This window comes from Pogona vitticeps, chromosome 3, assembly GCF_051106095.1.
Source record: "Pogona vitticeps strain Pit_001003342236 chromosome 3, PviZW2.1, whole genome shotgun sequence".
NCBI lineage: Eukaryota > Metazoa > Chordata > Lepidosauria > Squamata > Agamidae > Pogona > Pogona vitticeps.
The window spans coordinates 26,799,848-26,815,000 of record NC_135785.1 but is presented as its reverse complement, the minus strand read 5'-3'; the positions used below and the strand labels follow the sequence as shown (position 1 = coordinate 26,815,000).

Sequence of the window (15,153 nt, the reverse complement as noted above, 5' to 3'; positions counted from 1 at the left end):
TCTTCTTTTCTGTACTTGCTATCAGGATCTTCGTATGGAGCTTTTATCACCTATTATCTGTCAATGTCCTGGGATCTCAGAGGAGGATTACGTGCAGTGGCTACTCTCTGACAATACCCCTTATATCACAAGACAAGTGGCCAAATTCTGTGTTGCAGCAATGGTTGTTCGTAAACAGATGTTTGGGTAGTTGATTTTAAATGGATAATATAATGTTTTTAATGTAACACTGCCTGTGGTTTTACCTATATTAAGGATATATGATGTTATTAATTGGAAAGAAGGGGTTGTTCTATCATGTTTTAATGGAATTTTATTACCCTGCCCGATTTTACGAAACAATAATTATATGTATCTATTTTGTATTGATTTGGTTTTACTGGTCTTTGACCGTAATAAAGTATACTACTACTACCAAGTAGATGGGCTGTGTGGGCTCTTGCAATGGGGATAATAAATCACGTCCACGTGAATGCATACAATGGTTTCAGGAGCAAAAACAGCTTCTTAAAACCTCCATGATCACTGCAGATGGAGACAGCAGCCCCGAAATTAAAAGACGCCTGCTTCTTGGGAGGAAAGCAATGACAAACCTTGACAGCATCTTAAAAAGCAGAGATATCACCTTGCCAACAAAAGTCCGAATAGTCAAAGCTATGGTTTTTTCCTGTAGTGTTGTATGGAAGTGAGAGCTGGACCATAAAGAAAGCTGACCGCCGAAGAATTGATGCCTTTGAATTGTGGTGTTGGAGGAGACTCTTGAGAGTTCCCTGGACTGCAAAGAGAACAAACCTATCAATTCTAAAGGAAATCAACCCCGAGTGCTCATTGGAAGGACAGATCCTGAAGCTGAGGCTCCAGTACTTTGGCCATCTCGTGAGAAGAGAAGACTCCTTGGAAAAGACTTTGATGTTGGGAAAGTGTGAAGGCAAGAGGAGAAGGGGACGACCAAGGATGAGATGGTTGGACAGTGTCATCGAAGCAACCAACATGAATTTGACACAACTCCAGGAGGCGGTGGAGGATAGGAGGGCCTGGCGTGCTCTGGTCCATGGGGTCACGAAGAGTCGGACACGACTAAACGACTGAACAAACAAACAAAAACCTCAAATTAACCCTAATAAATGTAGGATAATCACTTTGTATAGTCATACTCTCAAGCAAGCACTTTGAAGTGCAAGTTTGTCAAAGTATTGTAAATTTTATAGGCTTGAACAGGTACAGAATGTAACATTAATGAACTGCCATAATGAACAGCTGTATAACTGCTGAGTCAGTGTGACTAAGAAGAAGATGATGCAATGCCTGAAGATGATGCAGCACCCATGTGGAGGAAGATGATGCAACACTTCCAGTGATCGGACAGAAGGAGCAGTTTAACTGTATATAAGGGAATAGTTTGGACAGTAATGTATCTTCTCCTTCTTTCCTATATGCTTCTATCCTCTATGCTACTTTGCCTATACAGTGGTGCCTCGCTTAACGAGCGCACCATATAATGACGAAATCGCACAGTGATTAGGTTTTTGCGATCGCAAATGCGATCGCATACCGATGGCCCCTATGAGCAAAAATCGCTTTGCGAAGATCGGTAAGCGTTTCGGATCAGCTGTTCAGCGGCTCCAAAATGGCCGCCGGAAGCCCTGAAATGGCCCCGCGCAGCGCGAAAATGGCTGCCAACTATGGAACATCTTCGCTGAATGGTGAGTTTTGGAGCCTATTGGAACTAAGTTTAATGCGTTCCAATGGCTTTCCCCATTTTGTACAGTGATGTTTCGCCATAGTGACGGTTAATCCAGAACGGATTAACCTCGCTATGCGAGGCACCACTGTATTTTTACTGCTACGTCGAAGCTCTGCTACTTTGTATATTTGTATATATTTGTTAATACACGTGTCTTTTTGTAGAAGAAGAGTGTGTGTGTGTTTCTTCAATCAGAGAACTCTGCACATTACACAGCGAGAAACTGACAAAGTTTAAATTTCAGAATAAAGAGAGATGAAGTTGAGCAAGCACTATTGAATTTTTTTTATTGTCAACTAATAAAATGGCACAGGAACAATTATAAACTGAGGCAAGCCAGGGAGGCCTGGGGTCAGTATTGCCACTGACCTACACAACATGGTGTACAGCACCAAATATCTGTAGTGACTTCTTACATTGCAGCAACTCATTGCTGAGACCTCTGCCGTCTGAGTTACGCAAGTGGGCAAAAATAATATGATCCTGGCTGATTGTTTTGTTAAATTGTATATGAAAAGATGCTGGCTGGATAGCTGAATGAGTTAGGTCTTTGTCTCCAGAACCAGAGGTTGAGAGTTCGATTCCTCACTGGGCCTTCTGTGAGTTGAGCCAGCTTGTGTGGCCTGGGGCAAGATGCGCAGTACCAGGGAGCCCTCAGAAGAAGGGAATGGTAAACTACTTCTGAGTATTTTCTACCTGGAATACCCTGAAAAGGGTCATGGTAAGTCAGAATTAACTTGAGGACACATCCTCCTCTTTGTCCTCCTCCTCATTAACAGAAAATAACATGTGTTGATTTTTAGGTTGCTAAGTCTTCTAAGCAACTAAATCACGGGTGTCAAAGACAAGGCCCGCGGGCCAAATCCGGACCGCCAGACCTCGTCTGATGGCCCGGGGAGCCGCCGCCAGCCTTACAGATACAACCGGCTCTTTGATGGGGACAGGGCCACAGGGCCTGGAGCTTGCCGTGCGACTCCTTGGGGAACGTGTGGCTCTCCAGGATGTGGTAGCGCTCGCGGTAGTGGCCGCCGTGGAAAGCCATGACGGCGCGGGCGCGCAGCACCGACTCATTGCGATGGAGCGCCTCGCCGGCCTCCGGCGCCACCAGCAGCGACCACCGGAAGCACCCCAGGCGCTCCACGTCGCCGCTCTCCTCCAGGGTCTCGCACACCCCGGCCACCTGCTGAGGGCTGAAGTTGAGGAGGGGCAGCTGGAACATGGGGGCGGCCGAGTTGAGGCGGGGGGGCAGAAGCACGGCTGAAGGAGAGGCCGGAGAGGCGGCCGGGCGCTGCCCTCCGCCTCGCCCTCCTGTCGGGCTGAGGCGTCCCTGAGGAGACCCGCTCACCCACGGAGCGCTGAGGCGACGGACCACGGGTCCCCCCCCCCACTCGTCCCTCCCGGGTGCCCTCGCCACCGCCCCGGCACCGCCACCCTTGGCTCCAAATCCCCGGAGCGAAAGCAAGCAAGAGGGCTCGCCTCCTTCTCGCTTCGCCCCCCATGCCGCCCCTCGTCTTCTCCCGGCGCCCCTCGCCTTTCTCTCGGGGCTTTTTTTTTTCTCCCCCCCTCGCAAAAGCAGCCGGAGGCGGAGCCGCCCGGCGCGGGCGCTGCGCGGAGGCGCTGGGAGGCAGGACTGCGCCTCGGCGCTCAGGCTGCGTTGCCTCAAGTGGTCGAGGGCGGGAGGCGCGAGGGGAGGGGGGAGTGGGGGGGAGGAGGGGGAGGATGATGACTTGAGGGGGGGAAGAGAGAGAGAGACACACAGAGAGAACAAGGGAAAAACCCGGACGTCCTCCTCCTCCTTCCTTGGCGCACATCTCCCGCTCGCTCCTGATTTGCCACGGAGGGAGGGGCCCCCCGCCAGATTGGCCGCCCCTCCCTCCCTCGGCTCGGTTTCCATGGAAGGGCTCCTGCCCATCACTGTCAAGCGCCTGCCAATCAACAGCGCCCGCCCATCCAACGCAAGGAGCCGCTCAGCGCGCCGGGCGCAACCCCACCGCACAGGCCTCCCTCCCCCCATAAGGGCGCCCTACAGATAGAACCGGCCCTTTGATGGGGACCAAACTGCTGATGCGGCCCCCGATGAATTTCAGTTTGACACCCCTGAACTAAATCATATAATATCACAAGGAATTCACCATAAAGGCACAATTTATGAGTTAAAGGGAATAAGAATGCATCTGCCAACCAGAAGGAGCCACAAAATAGTGAAAATAAAAACAGAACCTGGCTGTGTCTAACTAAATATTCAACTAGTCACAGATTCTCCTCATGGTCACTCAGAGCAGACTAACCGTACAGCCTTCTCATTCCCAGATCTAGGAACAAAACAGACAAAGGTGATCAAAAGAAAAGCAGTCCGTCAGCCTAAAGCTCCAGGTGGAATTCTGATTGGTAACTCTTGGTCTTCACTGTTAGGCTTCAGCCCAGCAGGATCCTTACAATGACTAGTAGAAAGGTGGCATTCTACATCTCTTCATTATAGTGCAGGAAAAAATGTATAGGCTTGCAGAAAAATGGACTTGCTGATACCAATTCTGGCAGCTTTTCTAACTTCAAACAAAGTTCTCCTGCAATTCCAGGAGCACCACTGGCATGCAAATGACAACCAAGTAGTGACAGCCATTTTCCCTCACAGGGCCTCAATTAAAAATGTTGCTGGCAGATGGCAACGAAGAAATAAAACTTCTGTCCACTTCTGTTGCATCCAGAACTTTTTATCAGTCCTGAATTCCTTATTTCCACCCAAGATTTCCCCTGATGCTGAAAGACCCATGAATCAATGTTTCAAAGACATTTAAGAAGCCGTCTGTTTTTTGTCTCTGGAAAATGTCTCCAGTCAAGAACACATCCTTCAGTGCCTGAGGACTGATTTACTGGGAGAGCTGGACCATGAGCTATCCTAGCTGAAAATGAAGTCAGGATTCGCAATCTGTTTCTCTACAAATATTTCCAGAGCTGCAACCGACTTCATTGTAAATGCACACCCCTTTATTTGAAGTTATATTCCCTGCCTTTGGTGGGTCAAACAGAGTTGGGTATGTGCTGGGCTTTCCATCTATTTTTATCTTGCATTTTTAAAAAGCCTTAAGTCCTCAGGCTATCTTACATTTCTCTGTCCACCCCTTGTGCTGGCTTTTCATTCTTCTATCTCCCTTCATAAGCCCTAACTCGTTTTCAATCGCTTTGTGTGTTCTCTCTTGGCATCTCCCACAGCAAGTGCCTGCCAACTCCTTGCAAATCCCCATGTCTGTTTTTTCCACTTGGTATGCTTTTTTGGCTGCCAGACAATTCTCAGCCTTTAACGTTTTCCAGTCTTTCTTCTCAATAAGGATTTCTTTCTTTCTTTCTTTCTTTCTTTCTTTCTTTCTTTCTTTCTTTCTTTCTTTCTTTCTTTCTTTCTTTCTTTCTTTCTTTCTTTCTTTCTTTCTTTCTTTCTTTCTTTCTTTCTTTCTTTCTTTCTTTCTTTCTTTCTTTCTTTCTTTCTTTCTTCCTGGTGCTTAACCCGAGATACTTCTTTTCAAAACAGTAGGCTACAGATCCCACCTTATTTTCTGTCCCCCCGACATCATCTTTTTTTAAAAAAAAATTAATCCTTCCATTGGGTCCTTTTAAGGAAAAAGACAGGGGAGAATATTTTAATTAAATACAATAAATAGAGAGCATATCCTGGACACACCATTTTCTATGTCAGTTTGGGGGAAATTAAGGCTTTAATGATGGGCAAGGTTAACAGTTAACTGATAGGTCTAAATCCAGTTATTAGTCCCAGTTAGAGAAGAACCATTGAACTGATGAAGACATGGCAAGTCAACATTTATTGGTTCCACAGTTCAGTGGGTCTAATAGTTTGATGGATTTAGTTGGAGCTGTTAGTACTTGGAGCTAACAGATTGATTTAGGAATAGAAATATTCACATTCAAGTTGCAGCAACATGTCAGTGTGTCTTAAGATCATATACTTTGTTCACTGTTAAGGTCTTGCTTAATAGTTGCAGCACTGTAACTAAAAGCCAACTTTTTAATGGTGATGGTGGCGGTGATAAAGATGATGGTGATGATGTTTTTGTGACTTTGGTGTGCACGCTTACAGCTAGGATCCATATGAATTCAAGATAAAAGATGAAGATGAGGTAAACTGGTGGCCATTTATTAATGCATGTAGAAAGCATTGCTTACATTCCAGGATATTGCTTTGTTTTTCAATGTTTGGTTAATTGTTATTGACTCTGTGTGTGTGTGTGTGTGTGTGTGTGTGCGCGCGTGCGCGCATGCGTTTTCTGTGCTGTCAAGTTGAAACTGATTTATAGCAACCTTAATAGAGACATCAAGGTAAGTGATATATTTAAGGAGTGGTTTTACCAGTCCAACTCCCCCACTGAATTCCCGTGGCTGAGCAGAGATTTGAACCCTGTTCTCCAGATTCATAGTCAGTCCCTCTGTCCACTACACCACACTGGGAATTGGTTGAGAAATAGATAATTAAACTGTATCATTGGTGGATTTAAGCTAGTGTAAACTCTTCAGCTTACATCAGGAAGGCACCTAATTTTTTTATTTGCCACCATCACTAGTGCCATCTATGTTTTTAAAACAGTTAATTTTGAAAATTGGGAAACTCTGTCCAGAATAGTGTGGGACATAGCACAGAAGGATGTAGTGATAGGCATTTTTTGGTAGTTGTGTGGTTAAGCAAAATCGTGCCGCTGGAAGTGTGATGGAGGTGTAGTTGGAAGAAGGTTACCAAGCTGATGCTAAAACCATAAACTAAAGGCTACCTTCAGTGAAATGCAAGTTTTATTAAAGTATTCTGCATATGTAGGAGGAAGAAACTATATGGTTGGTTACCTCTGGCTATGGGATCAAAGGTCTTGAAGGCAAATGTATTACTGTCTCCTCTTATAATGATATCCTTGCAGGAATGCAAATCTTTCAGTGCCTTGTACCTATGCATCAGATAAGCAAAGCTGTGTTATCTCCAAATTTGGGTGGGTTGTCAAATGAAGGTAGAAGCAACTTTATATTGGAACAAGCTCATCTTAAAGGAGATCCGCTTCAAATAATGTGTGGCTCTCTTCTCCGAGCTGGCTCTAAGAGAGAAACAGTAAGTGAGAGAGAAAGCAAAATCACAACTGAGACTGCAAACTTATGGAATAAAGAAGCACCATTGGAGAGTAGACAAGAGAGTTCTTCTGTAAACCTGAACCAGCTGGCTCTACCTCTCTTGCCCCCTAGTGGCACACAATTATGTGTGCAAGTATGTCGTACATATCCTTCATCAAAACCCAAAATATAAGGAGACGCATGCTGTGCATTGCAACCAGGACATTAGAATGGAAACTTCTTAAGAGCATGAACATGCAGAAAATCTTGCAGAAACGTCAAGGGTTACTGCAAACCTGGGGGGGGGGGGGAACACACCCAGAGTTTGATAGGTTCCTATTCTGACAGCCTATGATCAATAAGCAAGCAAATACAGATAAAGAACTTTGTTCCTGAAATAAAGCAGATAAATCCATTGGCATTGCATCATAGAAAAGAACTAATGGCTGCAGCAGAGAACCCACCATTGATACAGGTTTTCTTGTTCTCTCTCTCTTTATAGTGCCAGGTGTCTGGCATGGCATTTGTGCATTTAGAAAGATCTAGTTTTCACAGAACACTCTGGAGTAGGTAGAAAGGATGGGCAAAAATCCCATGCCTTGGCCTGTGCATGGAGACAAAGTACTTTCCCCTAGCTCACAACTACCATTGGATGACAGTCTGTTTATATATAACCATGATAAGGAAGTTTTAGGCATTGTGTCATCCAGGTCATATTGAAATTGTCTAAGTCTACTTGATTTCATTATATGTGTTTTGGCTTAAACCTGTAGTATTAGCTTTATTCAAAAATACATTACACACAATAACAATAATTGCTCAAGGTGCAGAAACAGTGAATTGGTCAAAAACAGTGGTCAGTCTGTGTGTCTCCCCCCCTTTGAACAGTGCCTGCATGTCTGTGTCTGTTAATATTAAACAGTCTCCTTTAAAAAAAAACCTCAACTGTTTTTAGAAGAAGCTTTAATGAGATGTGTTTGCTCCCAAAGACTTCTGCAGAACCAGAGATTTTGGCTGCATGCTATCTGCAGCTTTTGCCCTGGATAACTTCAGTGAGGGCTGTGAAGGCATGTTGTCACGCAGGCTGGAGTAACAAGCCTTGATTGTTAGGTGAAATGATGAGGAATTCTGCCTGCATTGAAGTTCCTGTATTAGCTTAGGTGAGCTAGCTTTCTCATTTTCTTGTGTGTTTGCTCTGTATTGCTCCTGTCTCATGCTTTTAAGTGATTATTTGCTCCAAAATCTTTTTGCCATTGTTACAACTGGTTTGAAATTAGCTAGGGGTGTTGGGAATGTACACCCCCTCGCAGCCATCAGCCCAGCTGACCTTCCTGGTTTCATCCATCCCAGGACAGACAGGGTAGTGCAGCTAAGTGGTTAGTGTGGGCCTCTCTGAACCTGGTGAAACCTTGACATTGACTGTCAAATCTTTCTGAGATTTCCAGTTCTTTATGAGTTGAGTAGTTCATGGCCATACCTAGAGATCTCAGGGATTAAACCTACAGTCTTCTTTCTACATGCCATGTACTCTGCCAGTAAGTTTAGGTTCTTCTAAACAAACAATAGCAAAATCTGAACTGCCTCTTAGTTTCTGACAGAGGTCTGCCTTATCAGGCAGGCAGAAGTTCAAAAGATGAGGCTTTGTCCCAACCACTGGAAGGCAGTATCGTAAAGGTCTGTTACTGGTCCTATCAGATTGCAGAAAAGAAAGAAATATTTTATATATGCAGTATCTACAAACAGAATATAAAAAGAAGCATTCAATTTTTTTGAATGTGATCCTTGAAGCAAGAATTCAGGATGTACTCTGGCAAGTGATGGAAACTATTTGTAATGTATCTATATGTCAGCATATTCCACTGGAGACAAGCTAACCTTTAAAAGTAAAATTGGAGATGGAAAAGTACTGTGTGAAGCTTATCACAAAAGTGATTTTCAATTTCAAACTATCTAATGGATAGGATGGATATCTAGACAGTTGGATTGTCTAGAGATTTAAAGTGTTTTACTTAATTCATCACTTGGTTTTTAACAGGAGAAATGAATCTGTCTGAAACATATGACGTGCCTTTGCCCTAAATATAGGCGATTTCTGAGACAACTGATGGAAAGGCATCATTCTCTTAAATGTGTGAAGCAGAGTAAGTCCCATGGAATTCTGGGTGACTTAATTTTGAGGCAGAATATGAATGATTATTTTTAGCCAAGTAAGACTGGAATCTAATGTACATTTACCAAGGTGAAAATTGTATTGCCATCGGTCATGGATAGGAGGGACAAAAACCCTCTTCGCTTTTTCAAATGAAGACATGAGGATGGTGGATCTGCATGAATTATTACTCCATGTTCTGTCACAAATTACCCAATGTCCTCTTATACTTTCATCCAGGTGCCTGACCCTTATAGTCAGGTATATGGGAAATACCTTAAACAAGTCCTCTCCCCACACACACGTGGGGGGGGGCATCACTTCTGGACTGCAGTATAAATGACCTGCAGTAAAAACACTAAAATGATTTCAAATGTAAATAAGTTTGAATTTCAGCAGTATTGTGGAGAGCTACAGTTTAAAAGAAAAATGGCTATTAATGTGGTCAGCTTTAGCTGCATGTAATTCTTACTGTAGGCTTATCATAATGGGTTAATTCCAAAATGGGGTGGGGGAAGATGCTGAAAGGTTTCTGTTCCTCACTCAGCCAGAAAAAGATGGAGGAGGAGATACTTCCATACTTAATTAGTGACTCCCAGCAGGAGTTCAGGAACTGCTTACCTCCTAAAATCCCTCACCCTGATGCAATTAAAGAAGTGGGGAAAATCCATTGGTATCAATGGAGGCTTTTCTTTTTAAACTGCCAAGGGATGGGGGAGAGTTTCAGGGAAAGCAGCTAAAAAAGGAAGGATTAAATCTTCTCAACTCACCTCCCACGCAGTGGTCATGATCCAGACTGCAAGCTCTGCATGGATAGGAGGGGCAAAACAACCAAAAACAGACACAAAGGTACAAGCTGTAATTTTAACATGACATATAGTTTGATCCTCATTCTCTGCAATTGGCTTGACTCTGTGTACTAAATAATATTGATGCAACAATCTGCATTCTCCCCATTGAACACTAATCACATGCTTCCCATCTGGGAGAAAGTCCAAACTCTGCTTACAGTTGATGGTAAATTTCCCTTATAAAGGATACTGCACTGGGCTATTGAAGGATTTTTATTGTTCAGCTCTTTGTTACTTTCATTAATACTGTCCACATGTAACCAAGAGTAGCAATTAGTCAAGAAAAGTTTCATTAAACATCTGTTCCTGTTCTTCACTGAAAGAGGAAAATTATTAATATTGGCCTTATTTCTTTCGGTGAAACTTGAAAAAAAATGTGCAGCAGCCTCTCATGCTGAAGGGAAGATTTGGAACACTTGAATATTTTGGGGTTTTAGACATGCAAGTTAAGTTGCTATGGTGAATATTTTCAGTTACCTCTCTGTGTCTTTACTAACAATTAGGAAATGATCTTGTTTCCACCACCTAAAAATACAATGATCATATAAAGCTAATCCAGTAAGACTTACCACATTTTGTTTCTGTTGCCAGAGACAAAAAAAAAGTGTTTTGAGTTCAGCTGGCACCACTGCAATACTGAGGAGAGTCACACCTCCGTACCAAGAATATTCTGTAGATATCAGAATAGGTGTCTCTGTGGAAACAATATTAAATCTTTCTGTATGTGAATTATTGTTGGTGGGTAATAATGACAAATAATAATGATGATGTGCTGTCAAGTCAATTTCCAGGTAGAGAATACTTGGAAGTGGTTTACCATTCACAATAATAGCAGTATGTTAATTATGATATTAAAATAATTAGTGCTGTGCTGAAAATTTCTCTCAGGAAAAATGTCAGTGATTCTCTTACATTTTGATAGAAAGGAAATGTCCCTAAAAAAAGAATCTGAAAGGAGAAGAACATTCAGTGAAGTTCTCATGTGTGAGGTTTAGGATTCTTGTGGTTCCCTCTGGCAGGTGTGCATGTTTTGTCTTTCATTGCCAGGCATACCTGTGGCTGGCAATTCCCCACCCAGTTTGCCACATTTTAATTAAAGTCTTAATAACTCCTTCCACCAGCCTTCCTCACATCAGGAAGTGTGGTCAGCCAAGAAGTTGTACAGTTAAGGAAGAGTTATGTAACACAGAAGAAAAACAAGAACAGCACCCTCCACCACCTTTTGGATGCTGCCCTAAACTTTATCTGACTTACCAGTTTAAACAAAACTCACCACCACCACTATGTCTCTTTAGTTCTAGCAACACAGGATACTTTTTTTTTCTTTTTCATTTGTCAAGATGGATCTCATTTAAAGTGCATTTACTTGCTTTCTTCCATCTTTGCTAAATAACCATTTTTCAATTATTAGGATTAGTGATGGGGATGAAGCACGTCTTGTTTCATGAACCACGAATTGCCCCCCAGTGACCTGAGGAACAACTAATCAATTCCTCAGTCTTCGCGTCTTTTTTTGTTGCTGCTGCTGCTTTCCCTCTAGAAGAGGGAAAGCAGGGATCAAAGCGATCCTGCATCACTTTCATCCCTGCTTTCCCTTTCCACTTGATAAGCCTGGAGCTTAGCAAAAGGAGGGGGAAAGCAGGCATCAAAGCAATCTCACAGCAGCTGGGGGATCCCTTTAATCCCTTCCCTCCTCTTCTTGTGCCGTGCAGGCATAGGAAGAGAAGGAAAGGGGAACCAAGACATCCCCCAGCTCTGTTGGTGGGATTCCCTTTGAGCAGGCTTTAGCAACCCACTCGAAGGGAAACTCCCTTCTCTGCTTATGTCCCTGAGGAACATCTGATCCACGGGGGCATAAGCAGATAGGGAACGAAGGAACAAAGGGTTATATTCATTGCTTCGTATTCGTTGGGGTCTCTGGACCCCAAGAATACAAAGCAATGAATATCTGATGAATTAGGGATATCTAACCAATGGCCTGATTCATTTTTATATTCGTCCCCATGTCTAATTAGGGTTCATCCACAAGAGGCATGACTTGGACTGATGTGAGTTGGATCTGTGGTTTCTTTCCCCCATATATCTGTAATCAATTGCTCCAAGTTACTTAGTCAATTTTCCTTCAGTATAATCTGGATTTTTCCAGTTTCAATTTCCATACCATTCACCTCCCCTCTTCCCACCTCTCTCCCTCCTTCCTTTTCACTGCTGTCTCCATTCTCTGCTCCATCTCCATCCCGTGTTTCTTTCCCTCCTTTGATGTTGCCTTTCACAGCCTTTGCACATTTCCACCTTCAGCTGGCCCTTCTGCCTTCTGACACATCTCAGAACAAGATGGAATGCAATTAAAAAAAAAAAAAACAGATCCCAAACAAGGGGAAATAACCTAGAAATGAAAGGTATTGATTTGATTCTCTAGGAATGTCAAGCAGAACCATAAAATGAATCTGAATTAATGGGGGACAGAGCCACCTATTAAAGTGGAACAAATAGAATGTGTGAAATGTGCCCTCAATTACAAGTTGCTCTATTCACTGAAAGAAAATCAAATGGGCAACATGCGAAGCTTAAGTAAATCAAATGAAGGCATGTAAATCAAATGAAGTAAATCAAATGAAGGCATCCATCCATCCATCCATCCATCCATCCATCCATCCATCCATCCATCCATCCATCCATCCATCCATTCTATATATTGCTTCATTAATGCAAGTGTACTCCTAAGAAATATTGGTTCAGTCCAAAGGGGTGAACCAGTTTTCTCTCTAAGAAAGAGCTGGGCTCTTTCTTAGATATCTTGTGATATTGTATTTGTAAGTAAGAGATCTGAATCAGAAAGAGTTGGAGAACTGAAGAAGCTGGAACTGCTGTTGCCATTTAGACTGCTAAAGCCCTTGCTAACTTGGTATAAATATAATTCCTATATGTTTGTGTTGGAGGGGTGAATACTCATAGTGGATTCATGTATATACAATTGAACTGTTGTTTTATTCTACAGTTTTGAAGATTCTTCATGTCGAACTGATTCTTCTAGTGACTTTACATCCAACTCAGTTGAGGAAGATGTCTTGGATTGATGTTTGAATTTGTATTCAAAAGGACACTTGAACTTTGCAATGCTACAAGCAACCTCTGCATTGGTGCTGCTGCTAAGGGCTTGGGTGCACGTGGCCCCTGGTTGTTTCACCAAACTAGGAGCTCATGCTACGCGCCCCTCTGCTGCCACCAGCTGATTACATCAACATTACCTATTATTAAAAGTTGAGTTCCAAGCCATATGTCATTTTAAAAGAACCAAATAGAAATTGTTTATTGTTACAGATGCAGATACTTCAAGCAATGTTGTTAACTCTTAACAAATATCCTCCTTCATCCACTCTCAACCACCACTTTCCCGCCCAAACTCTTCAACTCTCTCTCAAAACTCCCTATCTCTCGATCTGAACTCCCCTTCCTCTCGTGACTCCACCTCTCCTGCAGTCCCATTGGTCTATGCAGACAGCATATAAATATTCATAAATGGGTGGACGCCACACTCATGTTGTCTGATATACAGACAACATGAGCAGTTACAACAACAACAAATAACTCTGAATAAGAAGAGACTCATCTTGTGATATTGTTTTTGTAAGACCCATCAATAGATACCTAAATAAACAAATTGCCACATAGAACCTAAAACTGTTACACAAGCACTACACTTGTGTTGGTTTACACAAGAATAAAACATACAAAGCCTTGACACCCCCCAATAACAAAAAATATTCAAAAACAACATGGTGATACAAAACCCAATGATCAATTAATATAAATAATCCCATAAAAATCTGGAATTGATTTTTTACAAAGCAGTGAAAAAGCTGGTTCAGGACGTGAAAATGGAATGTGACATTTACAGTTCGAGATGACTGTTTATGTTTCGTGATTATTTTTTTTTTAAAAGAACTGGCTTGTCCGTTTTCTATACTTTTATCTGGAGAAATAAAAGACAGATGTAAAACTAAAGAAGATCATCTTAAAGTCCTATTATTTTAAAGGACAGAACTTCACGCCTGGCAGATATCACAGTTCAAACAATGTAAAGGTTCTCGTTTGTCAAGAAGTAATGAAAACCATCAAGAACTCCAAAAGATCTCTGAAATTTTGAACATACCGAAGTCATTGTCACTTCTCCCAGTCTTATAAGTGAAAGCTTAAGGAGGTTTTATCAAAACGTCAACATACTTATGTGGGTATACCTCTCTGAAAAGCTCCTTTGAATCCAGATCAAATGGAAAGGCTGAAAAAAAAAATCAATGACGCTTCTCTCAGTAAAAATAAAATAAAAAGTTGTTATTGCCAGCATCTCAGAGATTCAGTTATTAAAGATTTTTATATCTTTTTTGTTGATCCGAAAGAGATTCATTTGTTTGGTTGGAAATGCTAAGGAAAAAAGCTTGGGGAAAAAGAGCTTTTGATGGCCCATTTATATTAAAAACAAAATCAGTATTAAAAGAAGAGCATGCTGAGTTTTTATTTTGCTTCAACTGTTATTGTGCATGTTCAGCAGCTCTCAGCTACTTGTTAAGGTATTGCGTAGATGTTAAAAATGCATCTTTTTTGAAACGAGAACAAAATCAAGAAAGAAAAAGGGAAAACTGTCTTTACCATTACATTTATGTTTCAGAATCAATGATTTCAATTTCTTTTCTTCCAGAATAGGCTGGGAGCAGATTCAAGTCTCCCACCCTCTCACTTCCTATTCAGGCTTATGCTTTCCCCAGAGAGTCCAAGGAACAGTGTGAGTTATTCTAGCTTTCTTTCATGGGTACCACTCAGACAGAGAAAGGGGTCATAGCTTTTTCTTTCTTTTTTTCCCTATACCACACTGCCAAGGGTATGGTGCCCTGTTAATTTGGCTAAATAACCAATTTACTTTACTTTACTTTATTTAGACTTATAGTCCGCCCCTCTAGACAAAGTCTACTCGGGGCGGCTTACAAAAAATGATAAAATACAATAAAAATATACTTACTAAAAACATAATAATACAATCAACTTAACAGGTGGATATATACATTATCAAGATTGGGAACTAAAGAAACGAAACAGTTAATTGACTGGAGGGAAGGCCTGCCTAAAAAGCCAAGTTTTTAAATGGCTTTTAAAAACACCCAGCAAGGGAGCCAGGCGGATTTCCATTGCTAGGGTATTTCACAGCCGAGGGGCTACTGCCGAGAAGGCCCGGTTTCTTGTTCTTTCTTTCCGGGCCTCTCTCAGCGTAAGGCCCCTCAGCCATCCCTGCTGGCTTTGTTGGGTGATTCGAGTAGACC

The 15,153-nt window shown here is 42.3% G+C and overlaps 2 long non-coding RNA genes across 3 annotated transcripts in view; one reads left to right on the top strand and one right to left on the bottom strand.

The window, feature by feature from the left end:
- Positions 1–15,153, bottom strand: part of LOC140706042 (uncharacterized) — a 28,590-nt gene that overhangs the window by 4,620 nt on the left and 8,817 nt on the right. The window contains exons 2-4 of one of the 2 annotated variants that reach the window (XR_012085744.2): positions 9,761–9,795; positions 6,587–6,828; positions 5,070–5,346 (exon numbers count right to left, since the gene is read on the bottom strand). This is a non-coding gene — a long non-coding RNA (uncharacterized LOC140706042). Of the gene's footprint in view, positions 1–5,069; positions 5,347–6,586; positions 6,829–9,760; positions 9,796–15,153 lie in introns of those variants that run through there. The other variant, XR_013542943.1, reaches the window with a different exon arrangement.
- On the top strand, positions 7,869–14,179 carry LOC140706043 (uncharacterized). The gene is made up of 2 exons (XR_012085745.2): positions 7,869–8,001; positions 12,840–14,179. It is a non-coding gene; the product is annotated as an uncharacterized LOC140706043 (long non-coding RNA).